Genomic DNA, 14,195 nt, shown 5'->3' with positions numbered 1-14,195 from the left:
AGAGAGCCAGATGCTGCCGACAGCTGGAGGGCTGGCCTGCCTGGCACACAGTTCTGCCTGCACGGGGCGGGGGGGTTCATTTCAGTAACTTCATTTTGCCCGCGTGCTCTCTGCAGCCTCTCCCTCCTTTTCCGCCTTCCCCAGTAACACGGGCGGCTCGTCTCAATCAGGACCTTGCTAACAGATTTCCTCCCGAATCATATTTCTGCTGGAATAGACTTTGTGCTCTACTAGTCTTGCCATCACCAGATACTTCCTGTCCCCCCTGGTCCCCACAGAGGGAAGGGGTCCATCTAAGCATCTGGCTATGAAGAAGCCAAACTCTTCCCCCTTGGTGAGCAATGTCGAGGCATCTCCTGGGCAGATAGACCCCCAGTCCCCATCAATTGCTTGGACCTCCCACTCTTGCCATTCAAAACACAGGAGAGGGCTTCCCTGGTGGCGCAGTGGTTGAGAGTCCACCTGCCGATGCAGGGGATGCGGGTTTGTGCCCCGGTCCGGGAAGATCCCACACGCTACGGAGCGGCTGGGCCCATGAGCCATGGCCGCTGAGCCTGCGCGTCCGGAGCCTGTGCTCCGCAACGGGAGAGGCCACAACAGTGAGAGGCCCGCAGACCGTAAAAACAAAAACAAAACAAAACAAAAACACAGGAGAGCAGATTCCTCAGGAACAAACCTGTCTCCTGTCCCAGGAAGAAGCTCTAGGTTCCTATCCTCACCCCCAACCCTTGCCCCCTCCCACTGCCCTTCAGTGGTTGGCCTGCTGGCCCCGTGGCCCTGTTCCCCCATCTGCTCAACTTGGCTGGGGAGCCGCCCCAGGGCAGGGGGCCTTGGCTCCTCTGTTCGAGTGGAGCCTCTGGGACAAGCCTACCAGACTGGGGGCTCTTTGGGGACATGACCTGTATCTCCCCACCAGACTGGGGAGCCCCTGGAACCAGGGTCTGTACCTGCCACGTCAGATCGAAGAGCCTCTGAAGCTAGGATCTGTGCCTCCCTCATCAGGCTGGAGCCTCTCTGAGGGCAAGAACTGCGATTTGGACGCAGTGGGGAAAGCTTATTCTTTCCTAAGCACTGGAACACCTGGAGGTGGTCTCTGCCCTCAGCCCTGCGCACGTCTGGGCAAGGATTCCCACCTGGGTCTCGGCATCCCCATCTCTAATGGAGTGAATATTCCCAGCGGTCTGTGAAGCTAAGAGGGAATACATGTTAGGTCAGCCGGCAGCAATGCTGAGTCTTCCTCTTGATGAAGTTTAAGGCAAAAGCAAATGGGTGCCTGGGTCCCTCCCCCCTCCCTCCTTACCCACTTCCCAGGGATGAGCAAGCAGGAACTGAGTCACCCACTTTCCCATCCTTGGCAGGAATGCTGGTGACCTTGCATGTAGCAGACTTGTGTGGCGAGGCCCACTGCTCAGAGATGCACGAGGTGGTAGGTAGGTAGGGAAGCTGGGGGAAGGGCGTGTATGGGGGTGGAGGCAGCTGAAGGTCGTGGAGTGACCAGGGTGCTGGATTATTGAGTGGGTATGTGCAGGGGGTCGTGGGAGACACAATGAACCAGTTGCTCTGTGCTGGGAAGTGATCCAATGTCATGGCTGGGAGTAGGAGAGAGAAATGTTACTTCCGAAGGTTCTGAGTCCTCTGGTACTGCCAGGAGAACCAGGGGCTGGGGTGACAGGCAGGGAGAGGCACCACCAGCCCCGCTAGGCGGAGGCAAGATTGGTTGGGGACAGCACCTACCAATTATACCAAAGTCCTGGAGTGGCAGCTACTACCAGCGCCAGGGCACAAATGCCAGAGGCGACACGGCACTCGGCGGCTGTGCGCTGGGTTCTGGTTCCACAGAAGCCCCTGTTTCCTGTCGGCCTGCCAAGCTCAAAGCCTGACCTGAAAACCACCCAAGCTAAGGTGCCTAGTTCAAAGCCTCCCAGTTCATCATCTCAGGGCCGCCTGGCTAGATGGTCCCAAGGGACAAGCTAGCACCTCCTGAACCAATGAACTGACAACATGAGAGTTGCAGAAAGATATATCTGGATCCCAATTCTGAGTCTGTAATTTATTAGTCGGGTGCCCGGGACAAATGACATAATCTTCCAGAGCTTCCTTATGTGAAAAACTAGGGATCTACTACCTACCTTGGGGCATTGGTGGGAAAACTAAATGAGTTGCTCGACAAATGTTCCTCTTCTTCTTTGCTTCTGGAGATGGGGGTCTGTGTTAACTTCAGCCTTGCTCCTGGTGTGGAGAGGTAAAAAGGCCCCAGGCCAGAGGTAGGCGACCTGGGTTCCCATAATAAGTGTGGCAGAGATCACTAATATCCATTTCCCCTCTCTCCACAGTCATGGAATTCTCCATTTTTAGTTGGGCACTTGGCTGCCTGAAAAACATACTTCATTTCTTTGCCTCCCTTGTGCCTAGATGTGGCCACGTGACTAAGATCTAGCCAGTAAGCCAGTTCTGTGGCAACTTCCAGAAATCTTAAGAAGTTGATATACACCCTTTGCCCCGTCTTCTTTGTTCTATCCTCTGTCCTGCTGCCTGGAACATGTACGTGGATTGCTGGAGCTCTACCTGCCATCTTAAACCACGAGGGATAAGAGCCATACCCTAGAAGTGGCCATGAGCTGGAAGAAGTCCTGGTCCCCGAAAATTTTGTGGAATAGAAATATCATACCAGTCCTAGGCTCCTACCTTCAGACTTTTATGTGAGAGAAAAATCAAATTTCTATCTTACTTCTATCAAATTTCTCTTACTGGGTCTCCATTTCTAGCAGTTTAGTCCAGCTCCACTTGATTTCGTGGATGTGGTTGAGCACTTCACTTCTGTGGACCTCAGTTTCCTCATCTGTAGAAATGAGAAAATGCTCACATATCTTGCCGCACTTCAGAGAGATGTTATCGACTCACGGGCAAGAAGGAACTTGGAAAAGCTCTGGTTCTCTGCCCCCTCTCCAGCACTGAGGCACACGGCCGCCATTTGCGAGTTGGAAGAAGTTGCTGCTGCACTGCAGGGGGCTCCCAAGAAGCTGAGAAGCATCCTCTAGCCCTGTCTGAAAGGCCTCCAGTCCCCAAATTCAGCCCCCACACATCTGAGTCCCCATCCACATTCTGATGTTGGTGACACAAAATCGTTGTTCAGGGCCTGACTGATCCCAGCCAGATGGGATCCTAATTTAATTAAAACCCTTTAATTACCTGCAGCAACACAGCTTTGGAAGTCCAGTGCAGAAGGGGGCCTGTAACGGGAGGGGGATCGTTGACAGGGCAGAGTAGGGGCTGCCCTTCCATCACTCTGGGAACCTGGGGTTGTAGAGCGTTTCTCCCACCAGGGTGGGCACAAACCGTACAGAGCAGCCTGTGTGGCCCGTGCTTCTGGCTTGGTTGGTTGACTGCCAAGTGGGGAGTGAGGCCCTTGGGAGCAGAGTACCAGCCACTTGAACCTGAAGCTGTCAGTGTTGGTTTTGTGCTTACACTGAGACCAGCACAGACTGTATAAGCTCAGGTCTGAGTCCCTCAAGACGCTGGCCCTGCCCGGGACAGTCTGGGTAGGAGCAGGTACAGTTCTGATTCCTGCTAATTGGCCTGGCTTAACAAACAGGGGTACCTCTGTCTCCACCAAGGAAAAGCAATGCCCCTGTGAACTCAAGGTGTTATCCATCTGGGGAGGGAGACGAAAGGGGGTGACTTAGGTGGGCTGCAGAGGAACCATGTGGTTTCTTGGGGTCTAGTAAGGAGCTCCCTTCCCCCAACGTGGTGCTGGCCCTCAACTGGCTTCTCCCTGTGAAGGCAGAAGGCAGTAGCCCAGGCCAGGCCAGAGCCTGCCAACCCTTGGCAGGGCAGACGCAGAAGCCCAGACTCCATGAGCTGGGCTGTTTTTAAGCCTTGTGGACATAATACGTTAATACCCTTCAGTTCTCCCTTAGTACTTATTCATTTAACAAATATTGTTTAATAAAGTCTCTGAAAGCTCCAGCTGGTCTCCATGGGGCCAGATCATTGGGGGAAGAGGTTCAGTTCGCACTTGAGCCATAGCCTTAAAGGACATGTTCTACTGCGGTCAGCAGGATGTCAGTGGCTAGAATTGAAGCAAGAAACCCCAAGAAGAAGAAAAAACTCAAGGGGAAAAGGTAGGAGCCGTGAGGCCCCACCACTCCACACCCCCAAATTTCTCCTTCCGTAGCTGAAGCCGGGAGCACTGCAGTTGAACGTGTTCCGCGGTACCCAGGCCTGTTGGCTCCCGCCTTCCCACCCCCTGCCTCTCTTCCTGCATCCAGCCGCAACACCCCACTCCACCTTGCTTCCTCTGTTACCCCCAGCATCCACGGCCCTCTTGAAAGAGACTGCTCCTACCTCTGACCCAGGTTGAGTCTGGAGTGCTATGTAACTGCCAACCTGGGGACTGTCACAGCGGGAAATGTGGATGTGCCCCCAGACTAACTAGAGACGGGACATAGGAGCTGTCATTCCCCATCACATCGAAGACTTGTGAGCGCAGGGGCTGTGCGTCCTGTCCAGCTGGCCTGGAGGCTCCCCAGAGACAGGAGGGCCTTACTTTGAGGCATATCTGCTCAAAGGTGTCCTGCACACCAAACTCGCCCTGGGGAGTCATCCCTGATGGGCCTCACTGGACGGTGTGCTGAGGCATGATCACAGCCTTCACTCTGCCACCTTGGGAGAGGAAGTGACAACAGGGGGACAATCTGCTGCACTGTTCTCACTCCAGCAGCCCAGGTCCTCCTGGCTGGAGGAGAGGGTGGGCAGGGAGGGTGAGGACAGCAGAGGAGGAGGGCAGCATGTGGGTGTTGGCACACCCCTCCTCCCAGCTGTCCCGATATTGTGTGTTGTCTTCTCTAGAACAGTCTTCTGAGACCTGGCTCAGCTCCGGAGGCACAGTGAGGGGCACTGAGCGTCACAGGAAAAGCCAGGGTCTTCTGGCTCCTAACCCGGTACCTGCTTTTTCCTGACCCCAGGCTTCCTTGATCCGATCCCCTTCATGACTTGAGGCGTGGCCCCACCTGGGGTAGGATGGCCTGCACAGCCCCAGGGAGACTGGGCTCCCCCTCCTTGGGTTCAGAGCAAGGCCATTCCCCAGCGAGGGTGCGTTTGGAGAGAGCTGGGTTTGAGTACTGGTTGCCGTGTGGCCTCGTTCTGGTCCCCTCAGCCCTCTGGGCCTGGATGGCAGTCCTTCCCCCACCTGCTCACATGGTTCCTGCAGAAACAGCCCTGGCGGCGGTGGCTCCGGGTCCGTGTAGGGCTATTGCCGTCTGGCTGGGGCTCACGGGCAGCGGCAGAGGGCTGGTCTCTCCTTCTTCCTGGGAGAGGCTGTGGAGAGCAGCAGTTGAGAGCACCGGTTCTGGAGCCGAGTTGCATGGATTCAAGTCCTTGCTCTGCCACTTCCTAACTGTAGACTTTCAGCAAGTTGCCAGTTCTGTGGCAACTTCCAGAAATCTTAAGAAGTTGATATACACCCTTTGCCCCGTCTTCTTTGTTCTATCCTCTGTCCTCAGTTATTGAACATCTTTGTGTCTCAATTTCCCCATCTGTAAAATGCGGGGCGGGTGGTGGTCTTTACCTGTCAGAGGGCTGTTGTGAGCTGGAATGGGTAAAGCAATTGAACCGTGTTTGGCACAGCGGCCCTGAGTACAGTCCCAGCCTATGGCCCTCTCTGTTCCCGGCCAAGCCTGGGTGTGAGGGAGGGAGAAGTATGGCCATGGGCAGGAATGCGCAGGAAAAAATACCCACAGGGAAGGTCAGAAGTCTACAAAAGATGACTCACACAAAGGAATCTACTTTTCTTTTGATTCCAGTTGAGAAATGGAGCTCTTGGTTGTATTTCTACTGATCCTTGGGCCAGGAATCCCCCACTTCTGCACTCCAGAAGCCCCTGGGTACTCCCCCTGGGGACCTCGACTGGTGAACACGACACAAGGCTCGGGGAATGCAGGGGGCCAAAGGGTCTTTATTTAGAAGCAGAGTTAAAGACCCACAGCAGTCAGCCAAGTGTACTCCCCAGGCGGCTGAGGCAGCCTGCAGGGGCCCCTCCTGCCTTACTTGCCCCACCCTCACCTCACCTGCCTTTATCACCTCCACCCAACGGATCAATTTCTCATCAGCCTGGATGGCCTGTGGTCCTTTGATGGTACTCCTGGGAACTGGGTGTGTGAAACAGGCCCATCTTGGACTGTAGCCCCGAGGGTGACTCCCTGAGGACTGGGCCTTACGTGACCCATTTCTTCTACACTTTGAGAAGGGCCAAGGGCATGGGGTAGGCACAGGGCCTGGCAGTAAATCTGCGACTGGCAGAGGGACTCTGAACGCTCTCTATCGTGAGAGTCTTTCACAGGGACAGAGAGGAGGAGAAGGGAAGACACAGGTCAAGGGGCAGCTAAAACCCCGACAGGCGGCATCTGCACTTTATAAATGAGGAGGATGCTGTTTGGGGAAATCGCGGGAAGGTGGAGGATACAAGAGTGTGGAAAGGTATATAGATGCCCCATTTACCAGCCTCGGCAGCTCCCAGGCCTGGGATAGGAGGGGCCTGCCGCTGCTCAGTCAGGCGCTGCCATCTGTCACATCTCAGCGGAGATCAGCACTGGAGGGCTCATTGTAGGCAGGTTTTTATTATTTTTTTTTTTAATGCTGCAGGATCAGGCTCAAGACGTCACTCTAGTGAGCAGTACTGGAGACAGGGGAGAGAAATGTCTAGGAAATCATGGAAGCTTCCATGCTCCAGGAGGAGGGAAGGACAGGGAGCGGAAAAGGAAAGACAAAAGAAAAGAAGCCAAAGAAGGAAAACCATGTAGAAAAGACGGCCTTGAATTAGCAGGTGTACATCATCCCTCTCCCCCTGGCCCCTCAGGAGGCAGCAGCTGCCCAAGAAACTGGGCTCCAGGGTCCTCAAGTTACATCCTCTCCCCAGTCCCTATTTTCACACCTCCAAGCCAAAGTGCTTCTGCCCTGCGTCTTACCTTCCTCTCTGGAATGCCTAATGTCAAGCACTCCTAGCTTTTGGAGATTATAACAAAGATGACGGTGATGATCATAGATGAAGAGCTGTTCCAGGTGACTGAAAGGTCTGGGGCAGGCTGACTCTTCCTGAGACTCCCCCACGCGTTACAGCAGGTGAGAACCTCAGAGCTCGCAGGACACAGTGCTGGCCAGGGGATGGCTCTCCCTCTCCCCACAGGGAATTCTGGCTCAGAAGATCCCCACACTCCCAAAGGTGCCCATTTCAGGGTCTCGTCGCAGATTTACCTTCCATTCCAAGAAATCCTAAAAGGCCATGGACTCTAAAGGCTACATATGGCTTAGGGTAGGACCAACAAGAAGTACACGGCAATAACAATAGCATCAGTGGCAGTTAACCTTTCTAGAGCTCATGAACGGTAGTCACCATGTTAAGGACTTGATATGTACTACTCATTAATTTCCACGGGAACTCTATGAAATACCCATTTTACAGAAGAAAAACTAAGGCTTATACGTGCAGGTGCTTTGGCCAGGATCGTGAGTGGTGGCAGGAGATCAGAGCCGGGCTCCTTGACTCCAGACGCTGTGCTCTCTGAACACCAACCTTGGCTAGACCTCCAGCGCTGCCTGCACTCTCACCAACCTTTCCCCAGCCACTAGGCTCATCACACCTCCCAGCCCCGACGCTATCCCAGGGATTCTCAGCCATTGATCTTATTTCCTACTTAACACTCAAAAACGTACACGTCACCAGATGCAAGCTTGCTCAACTTCCTACTATGAGACAAACCCACTTTCTATAGGACTCTCCTCATACCCAGAGAGGGTGTCCCTCCTCTTCCTACCTATGCCCACCCACCCGCTTCTCCTCCCCGACCACTCAGAACCTCCCAGCACAGATGGTCCTTTCTCTACTGGACCTGAAAGCTTTTAACTGCTTCCCCTCTACTGGATCCCTCTCGCCAGGGATCCCCCTCGCTTTAAACGTGCTCATGTCTCTTCCATACTATAGGAAACAAATGGAACTCCTCCCTCTACTCATTTCCTTCTTCCAGTTTTGCCCGAACTTTTCATTCCTCATGACCCACCCACTCCTCACCTCACCCAGATTGGGTCCCTTCACTGAAATGGCCCCAGCTAAGCTCACTAATGACTTCCATGTTGCTACCTCCAATGGGCGATTTTATCGTTTCTCTTATTATACTGCATTTGACACTTTTAACAGTTTTGTATTTGTTCTCTGACACATGTTTCCTTCCTGTCTATCTCTAGCCAACTCTTTTCCTTCTTTGTGGCTTATCTTTTTTTACTGGCCCTAAAATATAAGCATTCCTTAAGGTTTAGGAAGCTTTAGGTTCCTTAAGGTTCCCGGGCCCCCTTCTCTCTTCACTCTATACTCCTTGATGATCCAACACACCAAGGGCTTCACAATTACACCTCGAAACCGGTATATCCCAGAACCATCTCTCCAGTCTTGATCTCTCCTCTGAATCCTAGGCTCAAAAATTCAATAGCCCATGTGATACCTCCATTTGGAATTCTCAAGGCATCTCATAAGCAACAAGTAAAATGAATTTAATGATCTAATTTCCCAGTTTATCTTCCCACTGGTCTCTATGTTGGTGAATCCATCCTACTCACCTCTTTGTCCTTACTCTATCCAATCAGCAAGTTCTAACAAATTTGCCCCCTAAACCTCTCTCAAATGTATCTCTTCTCCAGCTCTGCCACCTCCGTAGTTCAAGTTCTGCTATCTCTTGCCTTCCTCCATCCCCACTCTCAAAATCAACTTTTCTACACTCAAGCCAAAGATCTTAGAATAAAAATCTTGTCACCCCCTCCTGCTTAATAAAGCTTCCATGATTCCCCACTGTTCTTAGTATAAGTACCCAGATTCTAAATGTGACCTGTGAAGGTCCTGCCAGGTCTGGCTTCTAACTTGCTCTCACACTTCTCCACACTCCAGCCACCCAGCCTTCTCTGGGCTCCTAGAACACCGGCACCATATGCTCCCTCCTGAGTCTGCGCTCCATGCAGGCGATTTCTTCTGTGTGGAACATGACTCTCCAACTTCACCAAGTTGACAGCTCTTCATCCTGCAGCTCTCACTTCAAAAGTTGCTTTCTTAGGGAAGCCTTCCTGGATGCCCCAGAAGAGATGAACTCCCCACTCCAGGCTCTCACGGTGCCTTACACATTTCTTTCAGAGCACTCACCATGGCTTGACGTCATGTCTTTGTGAGATTATTAAGGACACTCTCTTCCCCATTAGACTCGTCAGGTCCAATGAGGGCAGGGAGCAGTTAGTTTTACTCACTGTTTATCCCTAGAAACGAGCACAGTCCCTGGCACATCATATATGGTATAAATAAATTTTTAGCAAAGAAAACAGAAAGGGCTCTAAAAATTCATTCTTAAAAGGCCAAACCAGGGCTTCCCTGGTGGCGCAGTGGTTAAGAATCCGCCTGCCAATGAAGGGGACATGGGTTCGAGCCCTGCCCCGGGAAGATCCCACATGCCGCGGAGCAACTGAGCCTGCGCTCTAGAGCCTGTGCTCTGCAACAAGAGAAGCCAAGACAATGAGAAGCCCACGCACCGCAACAAAGAGTAGCCCCCGCTTGCCTCAACTAGAGAAAGCCCATGAGCAGCAACAAAGACCCAATACAGTCAAAAATAAAAACAAATTAATAAATTTATTTAAAAAAAGAAAGGCAAAACCAATGCAAGGTTCTTAAACTTCAGTGGGTGTAGAAGACCTTGGGGATCACCCATTGGTATGCTGACCATGCTCAAACGCCCTCTTTTTTCCCTCTTTAACTGTTGTTCAGAGGTAATGGAGACATGAATAGAGGTAATGGAGACATGAATGATACACTGTGGAGACCACTTCCCTGGAATGACTGAAGATTACATTGGATTTATCAGGGGATGTGCCTACTTTTCATTAGTGTTTCAATAAAAATAAACACTTCCAATACCTGTAAGAGATAGCAAAAAAATGTTTATTTACCCAGAGAGATTAAAATGTGTAATATGACTATTGGTTCATGTATCAATGTCAATCTATCTATAAATTTCCAAAAAGGCAGTACTTCATTCTACCATTAAACTAGTAAGTGCATTTTAAAGTGCTGTAGGATAACAGGAAATAACAAAGCACAGATGTTGGAGGGCAAATTTGAAAGCACACCAGTGGTGTGCTGGAACCAGTTCACACTGGCTCTATAAAGCCATTCGTTACAATTTTCAGAAATTTTGAGAGATGTTTGTTAAATGGCCAATTAAAAATTAAATTGGGGGCTTCCCTGGTGGCGCAGTGGTTGGGAGTCCGCCTGCCGATGCAGGGGACATGGGTTCGTGCCCCGGTCCGAGAGGATCCCACATGCCGCGGAGCGGCTGGGCCCGTGAGCCATGGCCGCTGAGCCTGCGCGTCCGGAGCCTGTGCTCCGCAACGGGAGAGGCCACAACGGTGAGAGGCCCGTGTACCGCCAAAAAAAAAAAAAAAAAAAAAAAAATTAAATTGTATCAATGTACAACTAACAGCAAAAGTAATAAATACTCAAAATTCATCTCTTCCTAATTATCTTACACGTCACCATTGCCTATGGCTTGAGGTTCTACTCGTTTACCCCATCTGTATGGCGGCAGTACTCGACAGTGGGGAGCTGCACACCCCTTCCAACTCTGCACCCGCTAACGTCACCTCAGGGTTTGAAATGGCCATAGTGGGGGTATTTACACCATGGAAACTAGCAAATGCTACCAATCGGGGCTGACATTTTGGGGAACTAAATGTTATACCTTTAAGTAGCACGCCACTGAACAAAACCACTGCCCAGAAAAACATTTTAAGGGTCTGTAATAAATGTGAAGCCAACTTTTACCTGGAAGATGGATAGGTTAAAGAAGTATAGAAACATGTGTCTGTCTTGAGGAAATCATTCTCAAAACTGTGTAAGGGTTGACGGTGATTGTTTTCTCAATTTGAAGCTATAATTATTCTACAGACATGACTTTTATTACAAACATCAGTCACTGAAGTGTCTATAATTTTACGGAACAACCTGTATACCATCACTTCTAAACAAACATAAATGTGTTGACTAAATTGAGATGCTAAGTTCTTCAGAGTGGGCGGGAGATATTCCCTTCCAAACTTCTGGAAAGAGTGGCTTATACTCAAGCCATGTTTGCTTACCCTCTCATCAGTCTTGGCTTCTGCCTCCACCATTTGACAGAAACTGCTCTAAGGTAACCGCTGACCTCCTTCCTGCTAAATTCAATAGCTTTTCAGTCCTCGGTGTTATGACCCCCCGGCTTTGTTTCTGTGGGCCACTCCCGTCTCCTCCATTAGACTGGATTAGTGGAGGGAAAATCCTACCCCTCACCTCAAACCTAGCCTAGCACAGTGTTTGCCACTTTCTAGGTGCTCAGGCACTGTTTGCTCAGTCAGTGCCCTGAGTTTTCATCTCTGTGACCTTGAGCAGTCATCTCACTTCTCTGGATGTGTTTTCTCAGACATGAAAAGAAGATGAGTTATGTGGGGGCCCCTTTTTTTCCCTGACGTTTGTCAAAAGCTCACCTTCCAGGGTCTTGAGGGGGCTAAAGCTCACCCCATTTCAACTGAGCATTATGAGCAGGGGTGCCCACTTGGGCAAATTCTTAGATTTCCACTTTCTTTCTGGTCTGGGGGCCTAAGGCCCAAAGCGATTCCTTTGCCTTCTGCTGCTTCTTGGCTCAGAGCCAGGTTGAGTGACCTCGAGGATGTTACGGTTCTATCACCTTGGGATGAACGGGAGCTGCACAACACAAGCCCCGGCAAGCGTACAGAACTCCCGTGAGATCTGTAAGCTACAGGTCCTGGTGCAACATTCCCATACTGGAGTAATGCATATTTTATCTTCATAATGTTTTCCCCCTGAGGTTGATCCCCTTCAACTCCTTAGTCATTTCTGTTGCTTGTACTGAATTCCCTCAAGTCTAAAATTCTCTTTTCCTAGAGCTGCAGGAATCAGAACCAAAGAGTATTCCAGATGCCACTTTCTACTCCAGCATTACAGGATTTACAGAGGGGGAATGATATCTTACATTATAATAGCTTAGCCACATAAAGATCCCATCAGTCGACAACATTCAAGTTTCCGCTCTCATCTGGAGGTCAAAGCTTCTGGTTCTCCCAGCTCATTATCCCCAATACTGATCATCCTACATTTGCTTCCTTGCTTACTGTCTCCAGGAGGTGTCCACCTATTGGGTCAAAGTCCCCAAGGTGGCAAGGTCACTTCTGAAATTAAAAGGGGGGAAACACATCTACCTTGTGCATACACATACATAAAGAGCAGTCCGACCATACTCACCTGAATGCTGGATTAGTCAGCGAGCCATTAGAATTGAATCTAAATGATACAGGGCAGGGTTCAGGGAACAATCATGAGATAAAGGAAACACACAGGCCTGATTAAAAAGATAATTAGCTGTGGAAAATAAGGTTGGGCTCCAGCCAAGAATTTGTCTTTGACAAAGATAAACCAAAGGATCCAATATAGTCACGTTGGGGGGATTTAGTTGCTGTTCTTTTATAGGAGTTGAAGAGCCAGAACAAAGCAACAGTCAGTTTCAAAGTACAGCTCAACTCCCCGCCCCCCCCCCCCCCCCCCCCGCCCCGTCTGTTGTTTTGCTCATAAACATACAGGCTGTTTCCTTTCATCTGCACAGGCTCACGCAATATGGAGAACCTACAATAGGTTTAAGCCAGAATTATAAATGAATGCGCAGAGTGGTGGTCAAGCTAGAGATCTTTTGGCCTAAGAAAGAATCTTGATGTCTCTGGCTAGAATTTAAAAAAAAAAAAAAAAAAAGAGGAACCTCTTAAAGGCCTAAAAGCCCAGCAGACTTACCAGTGATAAGGAAAAGAGAGGCATCTCTTACCTGAATTGTTAAACCTCATAAAGGTGTTTGAAATGCCTAATAACACAGCTTTAATCTCTACATAAGGAACAAGAAAATTTTTCCGTGAATGGCCAGATAGAGGGGGGCTGACAATAAGGAAGGAGGGAAGTTGGGGAATGATGCCAGATACAGTATTTGGACCTGAAACTGCAACTCCAAAGGTTCTGTGAAACTACTTGCCTGAAATATTGTTTTGATAAATAAGCCATATCCTTGTGGAATTGAAATCTCCAACTGTTCCACTGGCACGGACATCTCTGCAGTGACAGCACATGCCCCAGACTGTGGAGCTAACTTGAATTAAATTTCAGATGTGGGGGAGCTCAGGGAGGGGGTGGTGGCAGTGGGAGGTTTATGAACAGTATGCTGGGGCTCTGATGTTGTCATAACCAGATGGCTTCAACTCTATCATTTAAACAGAAACAAACACGTCCAGAAAGAATAATGACAGGAGAGGCATCAAACAGCTTCACCTGTACCCGAAATCCTAACTGCTTTGTACCCAACAGTAAAGCCCACAGTGGAAATCCCGTAAATTTTGGGAAATCCCAGAAGAGACTTTCATCTTGCCAGAAGCTTGGTGCCAAAACTGCTACCCTCCTGAGGACATGTTCCCTGAACCTACCAGCCCCCAATCCACAGCTTTCTGTGAATGAGGAAGGGCAAATCTGAAGCCCGGTTTGTCCTCCTGGATCCTCTGACACACAGGCCAGCTGAGGCACCTTTCCAGAGCTTCTGCTCTTGCCATCCCCACAGAAAGAAAGCTTTACCTCAGATTGCGTACCTAAACATTTCAGAAATGGAACTTCCTCCAGTTGCTTACATAATCTTTTCAGGGTATCACATTAGAAGAACTCTCACTCAAGTTTTGTAACCTTAGGCATGTCCCTCAGGGTTTCAATTTCTCTCACCTATAAAATGGGAAGATGCTATTTATCTCTCATTTATCCTACCCAACCCATCGAGTTGTTGGGAAGTTCAAATGAGATACTGTACAGGAAGGTTTGCTGAAACGTGAGCAGTGCTGAGCCAGTGCAGTTACCTGAGAGACACTGTGCGTACAGGAGACCCTGGGTACGCCCAGGTCCCCAGGTCCATGTGCTGATCTGGAAAGTGAGGACTCAGGAGGCACAGGACAGCAGCCAGGACATGGAGAACTGGGCACTTGCTCACACAGGTGACACTTAGGAGGAAACCGAGAAGCGCAAAGGAGTGGTTTCTAATAAGCAAATCCTGCCTTTGATTAGACTGATAATAGGTCAAATAATATACACCTTGGCCCAA

The 14,195-nt window shown here is 50.1% G+C and overlaps 1 protein-coding gene across 1 annotated transcript in view; it reads right to left on the bottom strand.

Annotated features, from left to right (window-relative positions):
- Positions 1-14,195, bottom strand: part of PHB1 (prohibitin 1) — a 264,555-nt gene that overhangs the window by 152,040 nt on the left and 98,320 nt on the right. The window lies entirely within an intron of this gene.

Source organism: Lagenorhynchus albirostris, chromosome 20 (assembly GCF_949774975.1).
Source record: "Lagenorhynchus albirostris chromosome 20, mLagAlb1.1, whole genome shotgun sequence".
Classification (NCBI taxonomy): domain Eukaryota; kingdom Metazoa; phylum Chordata; class Mammalia; order Artiodactyla; family Delphinidae; genus Lagenorhynchus; species Lagenorhynchus albirostris.
Note: the sequence above shows the minus strand (reverse complement) of the source record. Positions and strands in the feature narration are given on the sequence as shown.